The sequence below is a fragment of the Bactrocera neohumeralis genome, unplaced genomic scaffold, assembly GCF_024586455.1.
Source record: "Bactrocera neohumeralis isolate Rockhampton unplaced genomic scaffold, APGP_CSIRO_Bneo_wtdbg2-racon-allhic-juicebox.fasta_v2 cluster09, whole genome shotgun sequence".
In the NCBI taxonomy this organism is placed as follows: Eukaryota; Metazoa; Arthropoda; class Insecta; order Diptera; family Tephritidae; genus Bactrocera; species Bactrocera neohumeralis.
This window is the reverse complement of record NW_026089622.1, coordinates 25896039-25923424: the sequence shown is the minus strand read 5'-3', so window position 1 is coordinate 25923424 and position 27386 is coordinate 25896039. Positions and strand designations below refer to the sequence as shown.

The 27386-nt window shown below is 38.6% G+C and overlaps 1 protein-coding gene and 1 pseudogene across 1 annotated transcript in view; one reads left to right on the top strand and one right to left on the bottom strand.

The window, feature by feature from the left end:
* The window catches only part of LOC126764111 (uncharacterized), a 340586-nt gene that overhangs the window by 40952 nt on the left and 272248 nt on the right, over positions 1–27386 (top strand). The window lies entirely within an intron of this gene.
* Positions 7312–7514, bottom strand: LOC126764779 (small nucleolar RNA U3; annotated as a pseudogene).

Sequence of the window (27386 nt, the reverse complement as noted above, 5' to 3'; positions counted from 1 at the left end):
AAGTCACCACGTGAGGTAAAAAGCTTTTTGCTGTCAAACAGCTGTTTTAATAAAAATAAACAAACAAAAAAACAAATGGATAATAAAGATATGTATTCGTCAGTGCTTGAGGGTGAAACAATCCCAATATGGGTACAATCGATTGCGCCGATTGTGCCCTTGATCCCAAATTTCGTGTAAAATCTTTAAGAGAAAATTTATTTATTTATTTATATTTATTTTTATTTATTTATCTTACCCCTTCTTTGTATCTGAAACATCCTGCGCGCTTGAAGGGAAATAAATTTCACTGCCCTTAACATCCATAATTAATTTCGAAATAAAGTGCAGAGTTCTAGACACAGAGGACTGGCTCATAGAGAGCATACAACTATTACCAACGAATTTTTGGTAATAGCCATGCCCGTAAAAATACAAACACGCCAGGAAACGCAGATCAAAAGATATACTCGACTTCTGCACATCATGCGGCACCAATTCACCTATAAGTACTTTACATAGCGATTTTGGGAATCGAAATGTATTTATAATTGTTGTGTCTTGCATAGTGAAAGGATCGCTTTTGTCTCGTAAACCCTTCAAAATTTTCCTCCTACCCCCCGATTTCCCCTCCTCAACAATTGCCGCATATACAAATAATAGTTCCTCCATGCTAATAACACTCAATTCTCAATATTTTAAAAAATGTCAAATATGCAAAACAAAACAAACACAGATGTTTTGTATTATGATGGCTGCTTTCACACGTCACAGATATTTGTGATAATAGTGAGCATTAGAGCATTTGAATTTTCGCCAGAATAAGGTAACCCTCACTATAATGAGAAACATGAGGTTGGTGACTTTTGTGAGGGCATGAGAATATTTGCCGAAAAAAACGATTGCAAAACAATTCTATTATGTGGAAATGAAATTTATGGAAAAATTAACAATCAAAAATCGTATAATAACTATTGGCGCTAAACTTCTGATCTTGCATATTGCACTTACTGCAAGCAATAGCCTACGCTCGCGCCTTTGGCTGAGTAACCAAAATGTTTAAGCTAAAGAATAAAGAATTTATAATTTAAAATTATAAATTAATAAAATTATAAATTCAGTCTTCATTTTGTAGTGTCCGGGTCCGGTCATAAAACCAAAAATATATTTTTATTTAATTTACATGTTAACATATGCGTATGAACGTGTATATAAAAAACTTATTCAAAGTTTGGCGGTGTCATTGTCTTATTATTATTTAAACATGTATCATGCGTTGTTCATTTCAAAAAGATATATTGCTGTGTCGACTTCTCGCAAAAATGATGTGAGGTCATTTTTCCCATTGTCAAAGTATGGGTGGATACTCGCTGCTTCCTTAATTATTAATTCGGTAACGAGAGATACTGCTGTTCTTGAGGGTTTGCCATTATAGTATGTTCAAAATAAAGTTCAATCAGAACTAAGTTCAAATATAGTTTAGTACAGTTACTTGCACTTTCATGTGGCACTATTGCCACAATAATAAAATGTATAAGAGTTTGTTTTAAATGATTTTGTTGAAGTTATACTTCTTATACGAGTTCGGAAAAGGTTGCGAGAGATTCAGGTTGCGCAATCTTGCTAAATATAAATCTAACGCGTTCTTGCTCAATATGAATCTAACGCAACCTTGTCTGCGAAGATGTTCGAGCAGCAAGCGAAGCGGTGACAATCGACGATCGTTTGTTCGTTTCTTTCGGCACAGCTCGGCTTTTCTACCAACACAATGTTGCCATGCTTATGCTGTTGCTGTTTTTGTAGAACAATGTTTCAATTTTTGGTTGGTGACATATTCAACTAAAAATAAATTCTGTTGGGATTCGAACCTACGTGCTTCTTGCTTATGCTTCTTTTTCTTTCGTTTGTTTTTCATTTCTGCCAATTCTCAACTATTTTGCGTATATTTTGGTTGAAATTCTTTGCGTATTGGCGTTGCATTTGTCAGTCTTACAGCAGACAGCAACGTAAACGGTCGCAGGTAGCGCAAACAAACCCAAACATACAAGCTTAGCAAGGCCGTATGCCTGCTTAGCTACAAACAATCTATCTAAAACAGTGCAGTGAACATCACAGTGCAGTGAATATTACAGTGCAGTGTTTAGTGCAGTGCACAGTGAAAATTGACACTAAAACAAAAAACATAGTGAAAGGGAATAACATCGCTAGTTGTGACAACTCAGCAATGAATTTCCCAAACCCTGCGTCTCTTAGCGAGGTCGAGCTTGCCGCCCTCGTTAAGGACCTCCGCGAGTATCTGCTCAGAGTAGAGCATATACTCAAAAATCGTAACTCCTCCATCACCAACAACTCCAATCCCAACGACAATTCCAACTCCAACAACAACGAAAATACCAACGACACTACCACCTCTCCCTCTCCTGAAAACGCTCAAATGAGCATCGATCCGCCCGATGACACCGTATTCATCGAAGTTCGCCGCCGGAAGAAACCCAAACGGGAAAATCCCAAACGGGAAGAACCCAAACGGGAAATCCCAAAGCGGCGCCGCACCACATCCCCCCCTGAAACCGTCGTAATTGACGATTTCCTCTCTTCATCCTCCTCCGATGAAAGTGAGGATCTAACCCCCCCTAAGGAGAAAAACCCTCCTCCCATTCGAATCCTCAAGAAGGAATCGTGGGAGAAGGTGAGCTCCGGTCTGCGCAAAGCAGACATAAAAATCAGATCGGCTAAAGTGGTATCTGAAGCCATCATCGTCTACCCCGAAACCGTTGACGGATTTCGGGAACTTACTTCTGCCCTGGAAAGGCACGAAATCCCATATACCACAAATCAGCTCCATCAAGACAAGGACCTGATTGTCGTGATCAGAGGCGTCCTCGAATGCCTCGATGACGAAACCATCCTCAATGAATTGAGGATGAAAAATGCTGCGGTGAAGAGCATTCACCGCATGCGAAGGGGCACAAAAATATGGCCCCTGATTACGGTCAACCTTGACCCTTCGCACTCCTCAGCGAAGGCGATTTTTGACCTGAAAGCAATCGCTGGCCTCAGCGTCAGAGTAGAGGCAAAGCGGAAATCCAAAGTCATACCGCAATGCCTCCGATGTCTGAATTTCGCCCACACGGCAAACTACTGCCACGCTCCATGGGCCTGCGCCTTCTGCGGTCGCTCCTATGCCACGGCATCCTGCGCTCTCAAAGAGCAGAAAATCGCGAAGCCCACCTGCATTCACTGCAAGGGCCCTCATCGCGCCACCTATCGGGGTTGCCCTAAAGCCCCCCAAAAACACCAACCCGGACCTCCAAAAAAGGCCCAAAAGACTACCAAGGCTCTCCCACAAAGAGCTACCCGCCCCGCGGCACAGACCACACCACCATCTCAACCCCAACCACGAGCACAAGGGCCCACTCGCTCATACGCAGAGGTTGCCAAAAACGCAACCAAAAACACAACGCCCAATCCTGTCCCAAATATTGCTCACTTAGAGAAGCTTTTTCGGGACTTCCTGTCCACCGTCTTCAGGAACTAACCGTGGCCTGATAATCCTAAACTGGAACGCCAACGGGCTTTGCACTTCCAAAAGGATCGAACTGATCCAGCTAATAGAAGACAAATCCATTGATGTCGTTTGCATCACCGAAACTCCAAAAAATCCCTTTATATCCCGAACTTCACAATCTACAGAAACGACCGCCCAGATTCCAAAGGGGGCGGTGTCGCCATCTGTGTGAAGAACTCTATCCACCACCTAGCTGCCAACACTGGCCCCTCAACACTCGAGGCTGTAGGAATTGATGTATTTCTCAATTCACACAGGCACAGGATCATCACTCTCTATATCCCTCCTGACAAAAGCCCTCTCAACATTTCATCCCTCTTCAACTCCTCCACCCCTACCATTATCGCAGGCGATTTCAATTCTAAATATAGGATTTGGAATCGTTCTATGAATAATACTAATGGATTAACCCTTTGGAGAATGTTTCTCCAACACAACATCGAAGCTCCCTCCGAACCGACCTACCACCCTACAAATCCCAGGTTCCAAGCAAGCACCCTGGACTTATTCCTCACAAAAAACGTGACCCTCAACAGAGATCCCTGGACTCTCCCGGAGCTCAGTTCAGACCACTCCCCGGTCTACCTGGAGCTCGCGAATCGCCCTCAACTTTCCCCTCGGTTAAAAACCAAAACCGATTTCCTCCACCTGAAATTCTTGTTGGAAACTTCCGCTTTCACTTGCACCCAAATCAACTCCATAGCTGATCTTGATAAGGCGGTCGCAAGTCTAACGGAGGAAATCCAAAGCTCAATAACCTCAGCCACCTCCTCAATAGAAGCTACCACAAACCCAAATAATCTTCCCCTACGTATCCGAGCACTCATCGCCAGGAAAAACAAAATCCGCAAACTCTGGCAAAAGCACAGACTCCCCCCGCTACGCCAAACTTTAAATTCCACTCAAAGGGAATTAAAGGTTCTCCTCCTCCAAAGAAGTTCGGAAGACTTCAACTCCTACATCGCTGAAGCCGAACAGCACCCTAAAAGTTGCTGGAAGGTAATCAGATCCTTAAGAAATCGTAAACTTCACCTTCCCGCCCTAATTAAAGACGGGATCTCTTATCCACAAGACAAGGACAAAGCCAACGTCTTTGCTCAATCCCTAAAAACCAATGCTCCCCCTTTCCAAGCCTCCAAAAATTCTCTTCTTTTCACGAAGAAGTGTCAGCAACTGTCCGGAGCACAACCTTCCAGACGGTCGAGTTTCAGCCCACCTCCCCCAAAGAAGTCTCCGAGGCTATCCGCTCCCTCAAAAACCGGAAAGCTCCAGGCCACGACAGTATCGGTAACGGCGTCTTGAAAATCTTACCGCGGAAACACCTTGTTGCCCTAAACAACATCATAAACGCGATGATGCGCTTCCAATATTTTCGCCCGGCCTGGAAAGCCGCCACAGTCGTCTTTCTTCCCAAACAGGGAAAACCTCTAAGCGATCCGGCAAACCATCGCCCCATCAGCCTACTCTGCACCCTCAGCAAAGTAGCCGAAAGCATAATTCTTTCCCGACTGGAGAAATTTGTTTCGGAAAAGAAAATTCTTCCCGACTTCCAACATGGGTTTCGAAAGCAACACGGCACCGCACACCACCTTCTGCGGGTCTCCGAATTTGTCGCTAACAACCTCAACAAAGGAAAACACATCCCTATGCTCCTGCTTGACTGTAAACAAGCATTCGATCGGGTCTGGCATGATGGGCTTATTTACAAGCTTATAAAACTAAATTTCCCACAATACCTCATTGGCTTAGTTAAATCCTTCTTGTCTGACCGGCAAATCACTGCTAGGGTGAATGGTGAGCTCTCCGAAGCTCACCCGATCACGGCGGGAGTTCCTCAGGGGTCCAAACTCTCCCCAGTGCTGTTCAACATTTATTGTTACGACATCCCAACCGAGGAGAAAATCCTCACAGCACAATATGCGGATGATGTCGCCTTCTTGTACGCCTCCCGTACAATTAACTTCAGCACATCCGCCCTCAATAAATTCATCCCCACCGTCCTCGACTGGTACTGGTTGTGGAGATTCGACATCAACACAACCAAATCGGAGGCAATATTCTTTTCACGGAAGAAACGCATTCCACCAAAAATCTTGGTAAATAGGTTCCCCATCAAATGGAGCCCTTCCGCGAAATACCTCGGTGTTGTTTTCGACAGGTGGCTAACCTGGACGAAACAAATCTCAGCAGTTCGAGGTAAAGCCAATGGCGCCTTCGGCGCATTAAAACCCTTTTCACCAATAAAAAGGTTTCACAAAGCACCAAAAAGCGAGCTTTTAATGCCATCATTAGAAGCATCTGCTCCTACGCCATCCCTATTTGGGGCTCTGCCTCACCCAGACAACTGTCCAGGCTTCAATCCACATACATGCCTCTACTCAGATCAGCCCTTAGTTTCCCGTGGTATGTTAGAAACACACAGATCCTAGTGGAAACAAATCTCCCTTCCATTCAATCGGCAGCTATTTCTTACGCTGCAAATCTCCGGGCGTCAGTTGCATCCCACGCAAACCCCAGCATCAACTGTCTTGCCAATCTCAGGTGCAAGAAAACCGACCGTTTCAGAAGGCCATGTATCCTGACAAATCCTTCCGCTCCCACCTAACCAAAACCTCGAGCTTCGCTTATTAGCGTCAGATTCTTTTGAGGGCCACCACCGCTCGCAACTGAATCTTCCTCCTTCTCCCGCAATTTATCTTCTAGGTTCATAACCATATGGTTGGCAACCAGTGTGGGGGGTTTTAGTCGGTAGGCGCATCAAGCGAATCCGACACTACCCGCCAGGGTGTCTTTAGAAGATTTCCCCCCCCACATCTCTTAAAAAAAAAAACAAAAAACGTTGCATTTGTATTGCGCACAAAACTGGGCCCAAGTAATCTTTTTATTTTTCTTTGCAGTTTTTCAATAAATTTAAATAAGTTTCTTAATAAATTTAAATAAGTTTTTTAATAAATTTAAGTAAATTTGCATGTCTTTTTATTTATATTTAATTATCAATAAATTATTTTTTAAATTATTTGCCCTAGTTGTCCATTTTATTTTCTCATGCATTTCAGTAGATTTTTGTATAGAAATTTGACCGGCGTAGAAGCAAAATGCGAAACAATCATACATATATTATGTCGTTTGCACATTTGTCTGTATGTTTGCGAAAGCAAATGTTCTACAAAAGCATATTTCTATACTTAAACAAAATTATTTGAACCATCGTATATTTCTTACATGCATAACCAAACCATACTTAAGACAACGCCAAGAAAGTGTCAATAGCGGTGTTGGTGGTAAGCATATTGTGACGTGAACGCAGGTTCGAATCTCGACGGACTTAGTTTTTAATTTTTGCATTTTAACATCGTAATACTATACTAATAAATACTTTTCTTACTAATATAAATTAAATGTATCACAGCAATATACCTAATATACATATACATAATATTGCTGTGATAAATTTAATTTCTATTAGTACGAAAAATATTTATTAGTATAGTATACGATGTTAAAACGCATACATCTTTCTATCCTATCTTGTGTATCTGCACATGATCATATGAATGTATGTATACGCATGTGCGCGTTCAGAAATTCAAAGAATTCGCACAAAAAGAAGAGAGACGAAAGAAATAAAGTCACATAAAATAGTTGAGGATTCGCAAAAATTAAAGCCAAACGAAAGAAAAATAATGTGCAAGCATACATAAGCGTACTGTACTTATTGACCGCATTATTTTTGCGTAAAACCTTGGAATTTATTCATTAAAATCACCACTCAGAAGTCGTTTTATCCGTTGTAAGCGAGCGATTTTCGAAAAAACATCAATTCTAATATGCCACAACACAATATTAGAAATGAAGTTCATAAACCTCACGCTGTCAGATAAAACGCTGTACCTCGTCATCGCGGGTCCATTTCCAAAAAATTTAAATGAAGACTAACTACAGAAATGATCCTGTAAAGTATAGCCTTAATTTTTCAACGGCTAACGCAGAGTATTTCAACCAAAATATACGCAAAATAGTTGAGAATTCGCAGAAATGAAAGACAAACGAAAGAAAAAGAAGCATAACTTCAATAATGCACAAGCATACAAACATACATATGCGCAGCAGCAGCAAGGAAAGAGGTAACAATCGGCGATCCATTGTATATTTCTTTCATGCATAAAAAACCATAATTAGGACAACGCAATTCAAGTGTCAATGGTGGTGTTGGTGGTAAGCGCTTGGAAAGCTACGACGAGCACGTAGGTTCGAATCCCAACAGAATTTATTTTTAACTGAATATGTCACCAAACAAAAATTGAAACATTGTTCTACAAAAACAACAACAGCATAAGCATGGCAACATTGTGTTGTTGGTAGAAAAGCCGAGCTGTGTCGAAAGAAAAGAACAAACGATCGCCGATTGTCACCGCTTCGCTTGCTGCTCGAACATCTTCGCAGACAAGGTTGCGTAGATTCATATTGAGCAAGGTTGCGCAACCTGAATCTATCGCAACCTTTATTTAAAAAAAAATTGGAAAAAGTGTTCGACAATTGATCAAGTTGGCCACTTCGATTAATTCTATAGTATATCATATAATATATGAATCTATCGCAACCTTTATTTAAAAAAAAATTGGAAAAAGTGTTCGACAATTGATCAAGTTGGCCACTTCGATTAATTCTATAGTATATCATATAATTCTCAGTTAAGAATGATTTTGATATAATTAGGAGGAGATACAGAGAATAAACTAAAACTCAGACCCCCCGGAGCTTTGCATCAAGCGCGATGGTTGGCGAGAACGATCTTTTCTATAAAAATATGTTTACTTCAATCGCAACAGAAAATTACTGTAAAGAACGAAAATGCTCTACAAGATGTTTGCTTTTTTGTTGTCACCTTGTATACCAAACCATGGCTCGAATTAAAGCACCTAACCAAGACTTGTGTTTTTTGGAAGCTCTAAAAGAATATGAAAAAGTAGAAGCGACAAGTTCCAAGGCATCCATAACCAAGTTTGTTCATCATTTAAGTTGATTCCAAAACCAAGACAAAAATGATTAATAATTCAAACAGAGACGAAAGTTTAGATTACGCCAAACGCTATGTTCCATTGAAGAAAGAAATTACGCAAAATTTGTTAAGTAAGCCTAGTATTTTCTTGTTTCTCTTTTCAAAGTTTCGTGGCTTAGTTTTTGCTTATTTAATATGTTTTTTCTTTCTTTCAAATATGATGACGCTGAGTGATTTTGTGACTCAAAGAAGCAAACAATTTCTAACTCGACTGCAGATCGACGACAGTTTTCTTCGGGAAGATGTATCTTGTTGGGATAACAATACTCCTTTTTTGGAAGCTAGAAGACAAATAAGTCGTTAAATTAATGCAAGATTTTAATGGACTTATCACGGCTGAAGAAGAGCAAAAACAGTTTTTGTTGCGTTGTGTTCAGGAACGTAGAAATCTTTATCCAGACTGTAAAAAAACTACACTAAATAGAACCTGCCCTAATTATTATTATTATAATTTGTGTTTAATAAAACTTTTCTCGAAACACACTTTTTAAACTGGCGGATATGATTCCGGTCGAACAACTCAACCAATTCGCTTAATTTTTTTTAAGTGTTCACAAAACGCCTAGCTATAAACCCTACCAGATTCATTAGTTTTTTTATAATTTATTAACAATGTTATGACAAAACTTGTTTAAAAAAACATGGAAAGAAATTAAAAAAAAAAAAATTAATTTCTTTTTTTATTTATCAACATTATTTCATGATTCTGGTAGGCACGATAACCATTCACGTATGTTTTAAGAATAAATTGGGTTTTTGTGTTTCAGATGATCCAGACATGAGAAATAGTGTCCGCCAGTGAAAAAACTCATCTCATTGACCCAGCTATTTATCCGACAGATGTCATCAAAATCTTCGGAAAAAATTTGTTTATACACTCCACGATAAACCTTATGATATGTGAAAAGAGCCTTATTGTAGAATAACAATTTCTATAAAAAAAAATGTCAAAAAAACAGCCCAGATTACCCTACCGACCCCTTAAAAACTCATGGAGATGACGTGGCATACTTTCTACAAGATTTTTGCATACAGAAACTTCTATTTGGCTCCATTCTTCTTCCACGGCTTTCTTCAACACTGATTTTGCCTTAATGTTCCCTTTAGACAGTCCTTTTTTACGTTATGCCCAGAAGCTCTCTATGGGATTTATGTCGGGGATTGAGCAGGTGTAGAAAGTACTTGTTGGCAATTGTAGAGCAACCAACTTTTAGCATCCCAGGATTTATTGCTTCCGGTCGTTGTCTTAGTAAAACATAAAATAATCACAGATCAGAAGTTTCTTCACGCTGATATGAACATTGGCTTTCAAAATATCTATATATCCTTTACCATCTAGCACTCCGTCTACAAAATGCAGTTTTTCAACTCCATCGCCCGACATACAACCGCAAATCATAGGTGAGCCACCCTTGAATTTCACTGTTTTTTTATGTTTTTCTCATACAGTTCTTTGCCAGACATTCTCCATACGAAACGCTTGCCGTCCGATCCAAATATTCTGATTTTGGTTTTGTCAGTGAAAAGAAGTAAAATAACTGCGATTCACAAAACCTCCATGAATAAATCTTTAAAAACAAGTTAACTTACGTCAAAAAGAAAAGTCTTTATTAGATATTTCAGAGTAAATCCCATTCTTTATTTTTGGGTTTTTGATGATGTCATTGGCAAGCAACCTACGGACTGTTTTCATTGGTACTGTTTTTTACGCGGCAGGTCCCAAACCCAGTGCACCCTGTGGATGGGATGCTTCGCCTTCTCACTTTAGCTCGCTTTCAAACGAATGTTCTTAGGCTACCCAGAGGATACTTGGTCAAAGACCGAAAGTCGTGAGCTCCTTGAACCACATGTAAAAGAATAGTTTCGGACTAATCCCAAGCGAATGGCGATCAGAGAACTTTCTCAACTTGCGTGAACTTCTACACATGACACCCGTAAAACTAATACGGTTGAGTAAACCGATGTTGAGCAACACCAAGAGCTCCGTCAGGATCGGGAAGGACCTCTCCGAGCCTTCAGAAAATAATTTGAGCATCAGAACTTAAACGACCAGGTACAATCCTTTATAAAAGTGTACAGCTGCTGGCGTATGCCGATGATATTGATATCATCGGCCTCAATACCTGCGCCGTTAGTTCAGCTTTCTCCAGACTGGACAAGGAAGCAAATCAAATGGGTCTGACAGTGAACGAGGGCAATACGAAATAACTTCTGTTATCAAACAAACAGTCGTCGACTTGGCTCTCACGTCACTGTTGACAGTCATAATTTTGAAGTTGTAGATAAATTCGTATATTTTGGAAACAGTATAAACACTACCAACAATGTCAACCTGGAAATCCAACGCAGGATAACTCGTGCCAACAGGTGCTACTTCGGACTGAGCAGGCAATTGAGAAGTAAAGTCCTCTCTAAACGAACAAATACCAAACTCTATAGGTCGCTCATAATTTCCGTCCTGCTATATGGTGCAGAGGCTTGGCCGATGACAACAACTGATGAGAGGACTTTGCGAGTTTTCGAGGAAAAGGTTCTACGAAAGATTTATCGTCCTTTGCGCGTTGGCTACGGCGAATATCGCATTCGCTGGAAGGATGAGCTGTATGAGATATATGACGACATTGACATAGTTCAGCGAATTAAAAGACAGCGGCTACGCTGGCTAGGTCATGTTGTCCGAATGCACTAAAACACTCCAGCTCTGAAAGTATTCGACGCAGTACCCGGAGGGGAAAGCAAAAGAAGAGGAAGACCTCCACTCCTTTAGAAAGAGGACCTGGCTTCGCTTGGAATATCCAATTGCGCGACAAGAGGAAACGTCTGACGCGCTGCTGTTAATATGGCTATAATCGCGTAAGCGGTGTCTTTGCCAGTAAAGAAAAATAATCTACGGACTGTTTCTGGACTTACTTAAACTTTCTCTTCTTCTTTTAGCTGTTTTTGTAACTCTACAGCAGACATATAAAGGTTATTTTTGATTATTCGCACCAAAAACCACGCCTTTCGGTTGTCAAGTTTTCGTTTTCTACTTCTGTCAGGTACTTTATTACGTAAAGGACGGGTTTTTTAAAGCCCTGAATAATGCTAAATACAGTAAATTTTTTTGCCTAAAATTTCACTTATTTCCCTTATAGATTTACCCGGCAGCCGTTGTCCTGCCTGAAATTATGTGTTTTGAAATGAAAAGAAAGTTGAATTTATATTGTGTTGAAAATCTTTTATTTTCGATTATTCCAAATATTTTCAATTTTAACGAAGCTTGATAAACAATATTTTTTGGTTTCTGTTTCGGTGCGTAAGTCTACCAAGCAGATGGTTTTCCAACTCGTGAGCACGCCACGTATATCCGTCCTTGTTAAAAACATAGCATTTCCAAATTTATGCCACACACTTCTAGCGACTATCCTTGTGTCCTATTGATTCTCATCTCAAATGCAATTTGCACTTGAAACGGAATGCGTTGGAACTGATATGGAAAATTGCAGAACTTTTTGAATTGAAATGGCAAATCGTTGGAGCTCAGAGGAATTCGTAGAGTCAAGCATTCTGCCCCATTCTATAAGATGCTACGTTACAATCAGTCGGGTTGCATTGCACAGTTTCGGTGCTTGAAGATTGCGAAACATAATAACGACAGATCCAACTTTGAGACGCAAATAATGCGGTGTCATACCAAGCCTCTCCAAAGCACTTAGAAATTCGACTTGATAATTCGCGGCTTCGTCTCATTGTCAAGACGATCGATCGATTTGTATGAGCGCAAGTCTCCCGGAATTTGACTTTAAATCTTCCAGTTTAAGTCAACAACATCGGTATTTTTGGCAGCTAACATTGCGCGTGCACTTAAGGAATCGTACTTACGATAATTTTGCCAATGTCCGAACATTCGCGATGAGTTCATCTTTCGTGAATTGATAAACGACAGATGGAATTAATATCGAACCACCGGAATTGATCCATTTCCAATTTTTAGACGCGGATTTGAAGGCTGATTTGTCTAAATGTTTATAGCGAAAAGTGTGCGTACTTCATTTTCATTCCAGTGATTAACATGTTCCAGAAATTGTAATTGCTGACTTACTTCTCCAAAATTTGCACACACCGTACCATTCACAGTACGCAATGACTCAAATAAAGTTGAACCGCGTACATTAATCAATAGCAACCTAAGGTAGAAACAATCGTCGTTTATCGGATGGATTATGTAAATTAGTTGATAAAACACCTGGATGTAAATCTACTGGTTGGAATTGCGGAATTGCTTTCTGCGCAACTATTTCTTTGACGATGCATTCCTGGTATAATATCAAGGTATTTCCGAATAAAGCAAGGTTCTTGCAAACGGGTCACTGACGAAAGTTGAGAAAAAACTCGTCAATGTTAATTTTGTTGCTGGCGGTGTTTCCACTGGCTGTACTGTATTCTCTGGGTTGAAATACACTCTCCAAATTAACTGCGAGACGCACAACAGTCGGAAAACGTTAATGAATTGCAAAAGTAAATATCCTACAAAGCGCTTCCGCAAGGTCCATGAACTATATTGGTTTTCATCATTTGGTATAATACTGTATCTTTCTCTGCATCAGGAATTTCCGCAGAAATGAGTTCATCAGTTTGATCTGGTGTAACCACCATCCACCATCCAAAGAAGAATGTGTGCGTGCGGGTAACTTTTCTTTGCTACTAAACAGAATACATTCAGCATCTAACAGCACCATATATATGTACCATATGTTGCTTCAAGATAAAGTCCATCAAACATCGCTGCTGTTGTTTGAAAAGTCGTGCTGTGACATCGTGACGATCGCTTCCTGATTGACCTCGTTCCATAATTCCTGGGAGTAGTCGTTCATGTGTCTTGGGCTGCCATACGTTGATGGCAAACGGAACGCCGACCGATATTAGCGCGACCTCTTCGTGGCTTCGTAACTTTATGTGAAACATAACGTTTTCACTGAATAATTTTCAATAATTTTTCTTTTGAACAGCCGGAATAAAAAAAGCATGCGACCGAAATTGAATGATTGAAATATTTGACAAACAAAAATTTTGAAAAACAAAACAAACAAAAATTGAAAATTTTTATGGAAAAATGTTACTTTTTGGGAATTTTCCAATTTCCAATTTCCCTTAACATTTAGGAGGATGAAAAATAGATGTTGTCCGATTCTCCACCCTAGCCGATATGCACGCTAAGATTCACGAAAATCGGTCGAGCGGTTTCAGAGGAGTTCAATAACGTACACCGGGACACGAGAATTTTATATATTAGATTATTTTCGTAATTATTAATGATAGTTTTTCTTTCTTCAATTGTAGTGCGAGGCATTTTTCCAATTTTAGTCGCTGATAATCTTATTACTTGCATGTTACCAGTTAAGAAACTACTACAAACATCTTCAATTTTAGTTAAATTTTTCGACAAAATAACAGCACTATGGCGCGCCGCTATAAATGTCCCATTTCTAACTTAATATTTATATTCAAATTTAAAAAATTTAATATTTTTGGAGTGTCCCATTTAAAGTGTGAAAAAATGTATATGTGATACCGAAGCATATCTAATAGGTATATAAAATTCTCGTGTCATGGTGTACGTTATTGAACTCCTCTGAAACCGCTCGACCGATTTTCGTGAATCTTAGCGTGAATATCGGCTAGGGTGGAGAATCGGACAACATCTATTTTTCATCCTCCTAAATGTTAAGGGAAATTGGAAATTGGAAAATTCCCAAAAAGTAACATTTTTCCATACAATTTTTTTTTTCAATTTTTGTTTGTTTTGTTTTTCAATATTTTTATTTGTCAAATATTTGAATCATTCAATTTCGGTCGCATGCTTTTTTTATTCCGGCTATTCAAAAGAAAAATTATTGAAAATTATTCAGTGAAAACGTTATTTTTCACATAAAGTGATCAATTACGGATTGAAATTTCTTACGAAGACACGAAGAGGTCGCGCTAATATCGGTCGGCGTTCCGTTTGCCATCAACGTATGGCAGCCCAAGACACATGAACGACTACTCCCAGGAATTATGGAACGCGGTCAATCAGGAAGCGATCGTCACGATGTCACAGCACAACTTTTCAAACAACAGCAGCGATGTTTGATGGACTTTATCTTGAAGCAACATATGGTACATATATATGGTGCTGTTAGATGCTGAATGTATTCTGTTTAGTAGCAAAGAAAAGTTACCCGCACGCACACATTCTTCTTTGGATGGTGGATGGTGGTTACACCAGATCAAACTGATGAACTCATTTCTGCGGAAATTCCTGATGCAGAGAAAGATACAGTATTATACCAAATGACGAAAACCGATATGGTTCATGGACCTTGCGGACACCACAATCCCACTTCGGGTTGTATGTCTGACAATAAATGCACGAAACACTATCCAAGTGCTTTTCGTTCGGAAACTCAAACTTGAAATGATGGATATCCACTGTATAGGCGTGGCTCACTAGACGACAATGGCAGAACATTCAGCATTCAATTTAGAAGAATGAATATTGAAGTCGACAACACATGGATCGTATCATATTCGCCATTATTGTGTAATTCACATTCAAAACTCATATCAATGTTGAGTATTGCAGTTTGGTGTAATCGATAAAATACGTTTGTAATTACGTCACCAAAGGAAGCAACATGGCGGTTATTTGTCTTGAACGATACGGTCGATACGTGAACTGCAATAAAGCGCTTTGTAGGATATTTACTTTTGCAATTCATGAACGTTTTCCGACTGTTGTGCGTCTCGCAGTTAATTTGGAGAGTGTATTTCAACCCAGAGAATACAGTACAGCCAGTGGAATCACCGCCAGCAACAAAATTAACATTGAAGAGTTTTTTCTCAACTTTCGTCAGTGACCCGTTTGCGAGAACCTTGCTTTATTCGGAAATACCTTGATATTATTTCTGGGATGCATCGTCAAAGAAATAGTTGCGCAGAAAGCAATTCCAACCAGTAGATTAACATCCAGGTGTGTTATCAACTAATGCATTAGGACAAATTTACACAATCCACCCGATAAACGATGATTGTTTCTACCTTAGGTTGCTATTGATTAATGTACGCGGTTCAACTTTATTTGAGTCATTGCGTACTGTGAATGGTACGGTGTGTGCAAATTTTGGAGAAGTAAGCCAGCAATTACAATTTCTGGAACATGTTAATCACTGGAATGAAAATGAAGTACGCACACTTTTGGACACAATGGATCAATTCCGGTGGTTCGATATCAATTCCATCTGTCGTTTATCAATTCACGAAAGATGAACTCATCACGAATGTTCGGACATTGGCAAAATTATCGTAAGTACGATTCCCTAAGTGCACGCGCAATGTTAGCTGCCAAAAATACCGATTTTGTTGACTTAAACTGGAAGATTTAAAGTCAAATTCCGGGAGACTTGCGCTCATACAAATCGATCGATCGTCTTGACAATGAGACGAAGCCGCGAATTATCAAGTGGAATTTCTAAGTGCTTTGGAGAGGCTTGGTATGACACCGCATTATTTGCGTCTCAAAGTTGGATCTGTCGTTATTATGTTTCGCAATCTTCAAGCACCGAAACTGTGCAATGCAACCCGACTGATTGTAACGTAGCATCTTATAGAATGGGGCAGAATGCTTGACTCTACGAATTCCTCTGAGCTCCAACGATTTGCCATTTCAATTCAAACCTTTTCAGTTTTCAAAGAGTTCTACAATTTCCCATATCAGTTCCAACGCATTCCGTTTCAAGTGAAAATTGCATTTGAGTTGAGAATCAATAGGCCACAAGGATAGTCGCTAGAAGTGTGTGGCATAAATTTGGAAATGCTATGTTTTTAACAAGGACGGATATACGTGGCGTGCTCACGAGTTGGAAAACCATCTGCTTGGTAGACTTACGCACCGAAACAGAAACCAAAAAATATTGTTTATCAAGCTTCGTTAAAATTGAAAATATTTGGAATAATCGAAAATAAAAGATTTTCAACACAATATAAATTCAACCTTCTTTTCATTTCAAAACACATAATTTCAGGCAGGACAACGGCTGCCGGGTCAGCTAGTAAATATATACAAATGTTTGTACAGATTGACCTATTTGATGTTGATTCCATAAAATCTTTTGAAATATATACCATAGTAAGGTTTGTATTATTACCTAAATATGCATTTAATATAGGTTTAATGAGTTATACATTTATTTGATTTGGTCATTAAAAGTTTTGACCAAGCGGTCGCACATATTGTTCTTCTTTACTGGTGTGGATTCTGCTTACGCGAATCATAGTCATATTAACAACAGCGCGCTTGTCGTTTCTTCTTTTCGCAATACGGCGCCATTTAGAGATTCCAAGCGAAGCCAGATCCTTCTCCACCAGGTCTTTCCAAGGGAGTGGAGGTCTTCCTCTTTATCCGCTTCCCCCGGCGGGTACTGCGTCCAATACTTTCAGAGCTCTAGTGTTTTCGTCCATTTGGACGACCTGACCTTGCCGACGTAGCCGCTGTCATTTAATTCGTTGAACTATGTAAATGTCGTTGCATATCACACAGAGCTCATCTAGCCATCCACTCATCAGATGATGTCATCGCACATGCTTCTGCACCATATAGCAGGACGGTAATAATGAGTGACTTATAGAGTTTGGTTTTTGTTCGTCAAGACAAAGTCCTGTCTTCTCAATTTCCTACTCAATCCGAAGTAGCACTTGTTGGCAAGAGTTCTTCTGCGTTGGATTTCAAGGCTGACGTTGTTGTAAGTGTGAATGCTGGTTTCAAGATAAACGAATTTATCTACGACTTCGAAGTAACAGAAACGTGGGAGTCAAGTCGCGAGTTCGACGGTTATTTGTCTGATGACAAGCGGTATTTCGTCTTGTTCTTAATCACGACCAGACTCATTCGCTTCGCTTCCTTATCCCGTCTGGAGAAAGTAATATCATCCGTGTACGCCAGCAAATGTGCTCTCTTATAAAAGATTGTGCCTTCTCTTCAGCTCTCTAGCTCATATTATTCTATCCAACAGTAGATAGAAGTCGAACGATAGGAAGTCGCCTTGTCTGAAACCTCGTTTGGTGTCGAACGGCTCGGAGATGTCCCTCCCACTTTGAAATCGTCGAAGAGTTGGTATGAGTCGATCTTCTTTTCACTGGTGTTTTCCAAGTTTTGGTGTATGGTGAATATCTGGTCAGTTGTTCATATTTCAGGCTTAAAACCACATTGATAAGGTCCAACGAGTTTGTTGATGGTGGGCCTTAAACTTTAACCCAATACGCTCGATGGAACCTTATATGCGATGTTGAGCAGGCTTATTCCACTTAGGTTGGCGCCGATTGTGAGACCTCAATTTTTGTGGATTGGGTAGATGACACTTAAATTGCAATCACCGCTGGGAATCCATCAACGCCTGCCGCTTTGTTGTTCTTCAGACGAGTAATTACTATTTGAACTTCTTCATTGGTCGAATAATTGAACGTCTGCTCCATCGTCATCGATTGGAGACTCGGGTTCACCATCTCCTGGTGTTTTGCTTTCACTGTCATTCAGCAAGTTGAAGAAGTGTTCCCTCCATAATTTTAGTATGCTTTCGAAGTGTCACGCTCTTCATGCTCACGCATTTTGGCACCTCTCTTTTTTGTGTGCAAATGATTCGCTTTCTTCAACACTCGGTATCAATCCCATTCCGCACGGTCGAATGTAACTTTGCGAGGTAGGTAGCCCGTTTTCTCATCATACCAGCTGTACTTTTGCATTTTCCGAAAACCAATGGTTCCGTTTGCAGCTGTTTCTGAAGAGTGCTCTCAAAGAGCAGGAGTGTAAGTCGAGTACAAAATCGTTCGTTAAAAGTAATATAAGCACTAGACATTAAGTTAAATTAATTGTACATATGTATGTATACATAACCAAAGTACGGAGTTTTCATTTAACACAATCATATTGTGCGTTTGTTTGGTCCCTAATTGTTTGATTTGTATCATCAAATATTGACCTCAAAAAATAATCCTTAAGTGCTGGTGGGGGAAAAATAAAGATCTTTGTTTGAGTGAGAATATATTCATTCTAATTATACTCTCGCAACAAAGTTGCTAAGGAGAGTATTATAGTTTTGTTCACATAACGGTTGTTTGTAAGTCCTGAAACTAAAACAGTCAGATATAGGGTTATATATACCAAAGTGATCAGGGTGACGAGTAGAGTTGAAATCCGGATGTCTGTCTGTCCGTCCGTCCGTCCGTGCAAGCTGTAACTTGAGTAAAAATTGAGATATCATGATGAAACTTGGCTCCATAAGAAGGTTAAGTTCGAAGATGGGCAAAATCGGCCTACTGCCACGCCCAAAAAATGGCGAAAACCGAAAACCTATAAAGTGTCATAACTAAGCCATAAATAAAGATATTAAAGTGAAATTTGGCACAAGGGATCGCATTATGGAGGGGCATATTTGGATGTACTTTTTTTGAAAAAGTGGGCGTGGCCCCGCCCCCTACTAAGGTTTTTGTACATATCTCGGAAACTACTATAGCTATTTCTTTCCTTCAGGTATTTCCATATACAGTTCAAAAATGGAAGAAATCTGATAATAACGACGCCCACCTCCCATACAAAGGTTATGTTGAAAATCACTAAAAGTGCGTTAACCGACTAACAAAAAACGTCAGAAACACGAAATTTTACGGAAGAAATGGCAGAAGGAAGCTGCACCCAGGCTTTTTTTTAAAATTGGAAATGGGTGTGGCGTCGCCTACTTATGGACCAAAAACCATATCTCAGGAACTACTCACCGATTTCAATGAAATTCGTTATATAATATTTTCTTAACACCTTGATGACATGTACGAAATATGGGTGAAATCGGTTCACAACCACGCCTTCTTCCAATATAACGCTATTTTTAATTCCATCTAATGCCTTCTCTGTATAATATATATGTACATTAGAAACCAATGATGATAGCAGAAAACTTTACACAAATACGCTATTTGAAAAATATGTAAATGACGGATAATGAAATCTCGATTATCACTTTATCATGCGAGAGTATAAAATGTTCGGTGACACCCGAACTTAGCCCTTTCTTTCTTGTTATTTTTATTGTTTATAATATATAGGACTTTTTAATTTTGGCCAAGCACTAAATCCGGAAAGGAAGGAAAGGAATCCTGGAAGGACTAAAAATGTTTGATTTGTATCATCACACATTAACCTCAAAAAAGAATCTTTAAGTTCTTACCGCTGGTGGGGGAAAAATAAAGATCTTTGTTTGAGTGAGAATACATTCATTATAATTATACCCTGAACAGGGTATATTAAGTTTGTCACGAAGGTTGTAACACCCAGAAGGAATCGTCGGAGACCCTATAAAGTATATACATATTAATGAATGATCAGTATGTTGAGCTGAGTCGATTTAGCCATGTCCGTCTGTCTGTCTGTCCGTCTGTCCTTCCGTCTGTCTGTATATATACGAACTAGTCCCTCAGTTTTGAAGATATCGTTTTGAAATTTTGCAAACGTCGTTTTCTCTTCAAGAAGCTGCTCATTTGTCGGTACGGCCGATATCCGACCACTATAACATATAGCTGCCATACAAACTGAACGATCGGAATCAAATGCTTGTATGGAAAACTTTCACATTTGACAAGATGTATTAACGAAATTTGGTATAGATTATTTTCTAAGGCAGCAATGTAATCTGATATGGGCATGTAAATGCATGAATATGTTTATGTACATATGTACATATAAATAGAATTTATTTTTAATTTTATTTCGGCTTTGCTGATAAGTAAGCATGTTCAATGATATTTGAACACTAATTTTTTTATATCAACTTTAATCATGGTTATTCTAACTAAAACTGATAAATCTCCCCTTAAAATTACCACATCAACGCATCGCTTTTTCTTTTGGATATCGAAGACGAATACGTGGCTGCCATTCTCGATTAACACCGTCTCTTATATCGCCGCCGTGTGACAGCTAAGTTGAATAAATGAAACAGAATTCGGAACCAAAACCTTACTATGCGATTGCAATTAACTAATATTTTAATAAATTGAAAATACAAGTTCAATTGAAAATCTTGTCTTTTTACTGACAAGGCCAAAGTCCTGGTCGGAATTTTCAAAGTGATAAGGTAAGGAACTAATCATTGGTCCTTCGAACGTCAAATAATGACACTATTGAGGAAAAAAGGACGATAAATGTGCGGTGACCACTTAAAAAGTATAGAGTGAAAGAACCGGGGTAATAGCTTGAGATACTAAAACCTGTTAGTTATATGGGGTTTAGGGCGAGTTTTCGCCCGATTTTATTCAATATACTTGTAAGCAAACTCATACACCGTTTTAAAATTTATTATAAATTTTATTAGGATAACTCACATAATGGCCGATATATACGATATAAAGTCACCAGGAAGTACGAAAATCTTTATATATGGTAAGGTATATGGAGGCTAAAGTTCAGTACTTCTTTCCCTATTCAAACCAATTGTAGCACACAGACATAGACAGTATTTAGGTCCAAATATTCGGTACCTAGGAGCTTGAGCAGTTTTGGTTGGGTTTATGCAGTTTTTGGTTATAAGGTGGCGTACTTTAAAGGAATTATGCATTATGAATTATTAATTGCTTCTTTATTTGTACACTGGAAAGTGAAATAATCATAGTGTTAGGTTCATCAAAAAATATTTGTAGTGACACATATAGATTATATTGGTAAAGAACATAAATTTTGAAAAAGTGCAAACTGAAAGAAATATAGGAATGTGAAGTTGTATGTAATAAACATAAATGTGTATAAAACAGCTAAAATAAAACAAACGGGCGCGAAATTTTAAAGATATACTATATACAACTTCAACATATTAATCGGCAACATTTTTAGTGCAAAGTTTAATTCCGTTACATTAATTTCTTTTTAATTTTTACACTGGTAGGTAAAACAATCAAATGGAATTTAAAATTGTGTTGTATGGAAAGTAGACGTGGTTGTAGTCCGATTCCAGATATTTTCACACTGCGACATAGAAATATGAGAAGACAGACGTTAGGTTAGGTAGGTTAGGTAAAAATGGCTGATCGATGATTCCACGTAGACTAACAAATTAGTCCTGTGATGCCATTAAATGAAAACTCCGGTATTCGGACTTACAGATTGCCGAAGCACTTTGTAGCCAATATATAGTTACACAGAGGCTTAACTTCAACACCCGCCAGTTCGGTGGGGTGTCCAAAGGTATGCGCCCCCAAGTGTCTGAGTCTTGACCTCCCAAAAGCGGGACAGTCAAGCAGGAAGTGTTGGCTTGTTTCTACCGCATCTTCTTCTAAACAGCATCTGCAGTCAGCATCCGGTAAGATACCCATTTTACCGCGTGTAAGCCAATAGGACAGTGGCCTGTTAAAAGACCCACTAACAATGAGAGGTTAGCCTTACTGAGGACTAAGAGATCATTTGATCTCCTGCGATCTATACTGGGCCAGAAGGCTTTTGCAACCGCACAAGTGCCGGTGCTGGCCCAGCGTTGGACGAGCATCCGCGTGGCCCAGCTATCTAGTAGTAGACCACAAGAAGAAACAGGAGCACCGATCCGTTCCCATTCTACCGATAATGATTATAGGGTACCCTTCCTTGCCAACTCATCAGCTTTGCAATTGCCTGCAATTCCGCTATGGCCCGGCACCCACACCAGTCTAATCACAAAAACTCTAGCTGCTAGAGATAGCGACGTTAGACATTCTTCGACCAACCCTGAATGCACTGTGAATGAGTTCAAGGCTAATATAGCCGCTCTACTATCTGATTGAATAGTCACTTGTCTGAAGGTGGATGTACTCTGTAGCAGCAAATCAGCTGCTACCTTGATGGCCGCGACCTCAGCCTGGAATACACTGCAGTAGTCGGAATAAATTTGGTGGAAATTGGTTGAGGGGATGCTGAGATACAGTGAATCACAAAAGTTTAGGCACATTGTAGACTCAAACTTTTATCCAAAAATAAAAATTTTCCCTTTTAATTTACGAAAGTAATAATAATTATACGTTCTAATTTCAACATTTTTATTATATAGTAAATATGCAAGTAACATAAAAAATAAAACAATGCGTTTTTATAAGCAGCACTATGTGCTTCTGTTGAGCTTTATTACAAAACTGACTACACTTAACTTTAAGGTTTATAATCTAACCTATGCTTGAGCCGGCCTACGTGACCAAAGATGCTTGGTCAGCTAAAAGGGTTTGCGCGTGTAGCGCTCACCTGCAGCTATTTGGTTTTTGGGGGAGAAGACATGGTTGCGCGTGTTTCGCTCACTTAAGAATTTAGCGGATGCGCGTTTAGCGCAGTTGCACTTTTGGTTGTAATTGGACTCCAAAGTATGCAAACGGTTTGTATGTTTCTAGCATATAATGTGGGAATGGAATTTATGTAGAAGTTCATAAAATATTGTGTTAACTAGTATATATATTTTTCAATATTAAATTATTTGTTGAATTAAAATATTAAATCTATTTAAAAACTAGACAAACTCAAGCATGTGATTGAGTTCTTTTGGTTTGATATGTTGCTCTTTAGTACGCAGGCATATCTCTTCTTTTAAGTCGTGTTTGATCGCAGAAATGTACCAAAGCATTAGCCAAAGGGTTTGGGTGATCTCGGAGTTTATATATATATTTAATTTAGCTATCTCCTATTTCTTTCTTTACCATAGGAATACCAAGGTCTTTATGGATATTTTCATTACGCATGTACCACGGTGGACACGTGATTCTTCCAAGCATTTTCGATTGGAACCTTTGTTTTATATCAATATTAGTTGCACAGGTCGTACCCCACAGTTGAATTCCATACATCTAAATTGGTTTTATGACTGCATTGTATAAAAGCACTTTTTTGTCTAGGCTAAATTTAGAGTTTTTATTTAAAAGTCAAATTAAATTTGCAGCTCTAGTCTTCATACATGTTATTTTACTAGAGATGTATTTTCTTCACGTGAGCCCTCTATTTAGGTGAATACAAAGACATATTACTTCGCACCCAAACACTAAAATATTGTTCACCTTTACTGTCGGACACATTTTTGCCATTCTTCGACAGAGCTTAAATGCTCCGCTAATACTCTTGATGTTGAAATGTGGTAATTATTACGGCTCACTAAAGCTGTGTCATCCGAAAAAGTTGAAGGTAAAGCATTGTTAGCTGTTGGAAGATCTGCTGTAATTATGATGTATAGATTTGGGCCTAAAACACTGCCCTGTGGTACACCAGTCCTTATCTTTCGTTCATCAGTTATTAAATCTCCTACTTTCACCATAAATGGTATAATATTTAAATAAGATTCCAATGTTTCATACAATTCTAAAGGTAGATTTTTTTAATCTTATATAAAAGACCTTAATGCAACACCTTACCAAACGCTTGAGCCATGCTTTTCTTATTTCGTTAGTAATTCTATTTATTTGATCTATAGTTTTATGTTTTGCACGAAACCCGAATTGGTGCGTTGGTGTTGTATTATTTTCGTGGAGGAAAGAAGACATCTTTGATAGTATAACTTTTCCAAGTATTTTAGAAAGACAGGATAGAAGAATGATTGGTCTGTATGAATATGGCTGTGTTAAGTGCTTTTCCATGAAATTGGATAGTATCCGAAACTAAGAATTGCATTAAAGAGCAAAGAAAGCACGTTTTTGGGTTAAATTCTTTTATGATTCCAATAATTTCAGAAGGTGAAGTCTTAAAAGACTAGAGCGACTCATTAGCTGTGTTGGGTAAGATTGAAAGCTTAAAGTTGTTCTTTAGCAAATTAGGTTGGAATACCTTTTTAAACGTGATTTGCAAAACAATTAGCCTTTTCCTCGTCACTTCGAACTCAATATAGGCATGTTGGAGTCAGTTGGTGGCTTCATGGTCTTTTGGGCTTTCCAAAAGGAATTTCGGTTGCTTGAATTTAAACACAGATTCCTTATATACGTTTCGGCATTGAATTCTTCCTCGCGCTTAAGCGCTTTGTTTAATTTAGCAAATTTCAATTGAAGCTGAGAGGAAGGGGAGCGGTTTATCTGCCACTCTCGTCTTGCACGCTTTTTCACTTAAAAGCTTTTTTATTTCTCTTTTAGCGATTTTCTTGGGACCAAGCGGTTTGTTTTTGTTAGGTGTTGCTAAGACAGCGGCGTAAGTTATTATAGCACGGAGTTCTCATATGCTTTCATCAATTTATCTTCCTGTGTTTATTTTTTACTAAATATTAATGTGGCTACTCATATATTTTTGATATTTTAACGAGTTCGTTTTATAAGATGTTAGAGCCACTTTTGGGTCACCGAATATGAGTTGTTCACATATTTTTATTAGTACATACAGGAGAGTGATCAGAAGATAGATCAGTACATTTGTTAACTGTAATGTGCGATTTATCTCTATTTTTCATTGCAGCAAAATCAATTAAATCTGGTATTTTCTTACAATACATCGGCTTACCAGGACATATTATGTCAAGTATATTGTGTCTGTTTATAACAGATTGATACAGTTATCTTGCTTTCTTATAAGTTAGTCCTAGCGATACAAAAAAGTCTTTAAATTCGATGTCAGTAATTTTAAATCAAAGAGGGCAGTATATAGCCGTCAGGTTTAAGTCTTCACAGCAATTTTTTTATAGATATTGTTGTAGCTTGTAACTGCGCTGTAGCATGAGATACTAATGTGTGGTGGTTTAATAGTTTTGTAACCAACCCTGCTGTTCCACTATGTGCCTTTCCATATGAGTTGTTAGTTACATAGAGTCTATATCCCGGTATAAAGAAACTGTCATTCGTAAGATGAGTTTCTGACAATAGCATTACATCTATATTATTTTCATCAAGACATCTAATAAGCTTCAATTTATGTTGATTAACACCGTTAGCATTCCCTATAAAAATGTTCAATAAGCTAATTTTTTACTCAAAAGAGTTTGCAACATTCGGTTTTGTGATTTGATTATCTTTTGAATCCTATTTTGCATTGTAGACATAAATTGTGTCACACATTGGGTAAGGTTGAAAATCATAGTTTCAACGCTCCCATTTGGTTGGTTTTGGGGCAATTGCAATTGTGCAGTGTTGTCTTTCACCACATTTGCATAGTTCCATTATCTAGCATTATTTCTAATAGTACCCGGTTTTGAAACATGGTCAGGGATTTCATATTTTTGCTAGAAGGAATATTTACCATTTGAGTACGACGTGCATGAATTCCGTTTTTAAGTCTTTATATATAGGGCAACTCCTATGGTTTGCGGTGTGATTTCTCCCCACAATTACGAGATTTTTTATTTAAATCCTCTTTCTTAAGAGCACATTTCGATAAGGAATGAAAATCACCACACACCACGCAGACACTGCTTAGGGTGCAATATGATTTCGTGTATCCTTACTCTCGACAGTTTGTGCATTGTACTAGACCATTTCTTTTGTTTGGTCCCTAAACGGTAATTCTGCGATGGGACCGTTATTTTAGGTTGTAAATGGGATGTGTTTCATTCTTGTTAAGTTTGGAAGAATTTGGCATCAATTCTATTTTGGACATTGGTCGAGAGACTTTGCTCCTGTTAAAAATGATAACCACCGATTTAATATAAAACCTTTTATTTCCATTGCTTCTTTGACATCATTGCAGTGTACCGAAGACTCTATACCTTTTATGACAACTACTAGCCCTTTCGAGCTCTTCAGTTGGTAAGAGTAGTAATTCTTGTTATTATTTGAGAAGCATTTGACAACATCCATGAAACTTTTTGTGTGTGCAAGTTTGAATTTTTGTTTCATATATATATGTTACCTTTTTCAAGGGCACTATGTGAAAATTGTTTTGAGACAAGCGCATTTGAGCTCCGCTCACGCAAATTGATTGGAGGGTGTTTGGCATTCACGACTGTGGTGGTATCTTTTGCATCAGCATAGGCTCTTTGCTCAGTAAGGCAAATCTTTTGCCATTAACAATTTCTGGCTTTTACCATATGCCGTGCCTGTTTGAAATTTTTTGGTATTCACCGCTGATTTAATTGCATTTGATTTCCTTTTACATTTATATAGTTATCAATATCATACGTATACGTACGTTACGAGCGCTGTTGAAATAGTCTGCATCATGTTTGGAAAAATACCGTCCATACGCAGAGATTTAAACAATTTGAAACCGTTTATTGCCTAAAGTATTTTGACCTTCTTTATGTTAATACAGGTTAGAAATTTTTAGCGTCGGCACTCTGAAAAATTCGTGTGATGATTTTTGGCAAGTTCATTAGTGTCGTTACTTGTTTATCGACCAGTATTCTTTGGTTTTCATATTTAGCTTTCAGTGCTTCCAAAGCCAAATTGAAATTGTCGTCATTAAGGGTGAACTGTGTGACTATTACGCCTGCTTGACCTTTGGTTTTGTATCTGAGGTGATACAACTTTTGCGCTTTCGATAATTTAGGATGGTTTATGTACACGCCCGTGAACATGTTCTGGAAGGACATGTCCCGGAAAGACGGCCAATCTTCAAAACCTCCGTAAAAGGTTTCTGGGTCACACCTGTTTTAAGCGCGTAGCTCCTGTAGGTGTATTTTGATTTTTTTCGTTATTAACCGTTTTGTTATATTGTATATTAAAATATTGTTAACATTTTTCTCAGTGTAAACTGATTTACGGTATCTAATCTAAGCGATAAAGTATAATAAACTGTATACTCTTTTAAGTAAATAATAGTTAGTTTTTTATTGTACACAACTCTATATATGGTGTATGTCGATT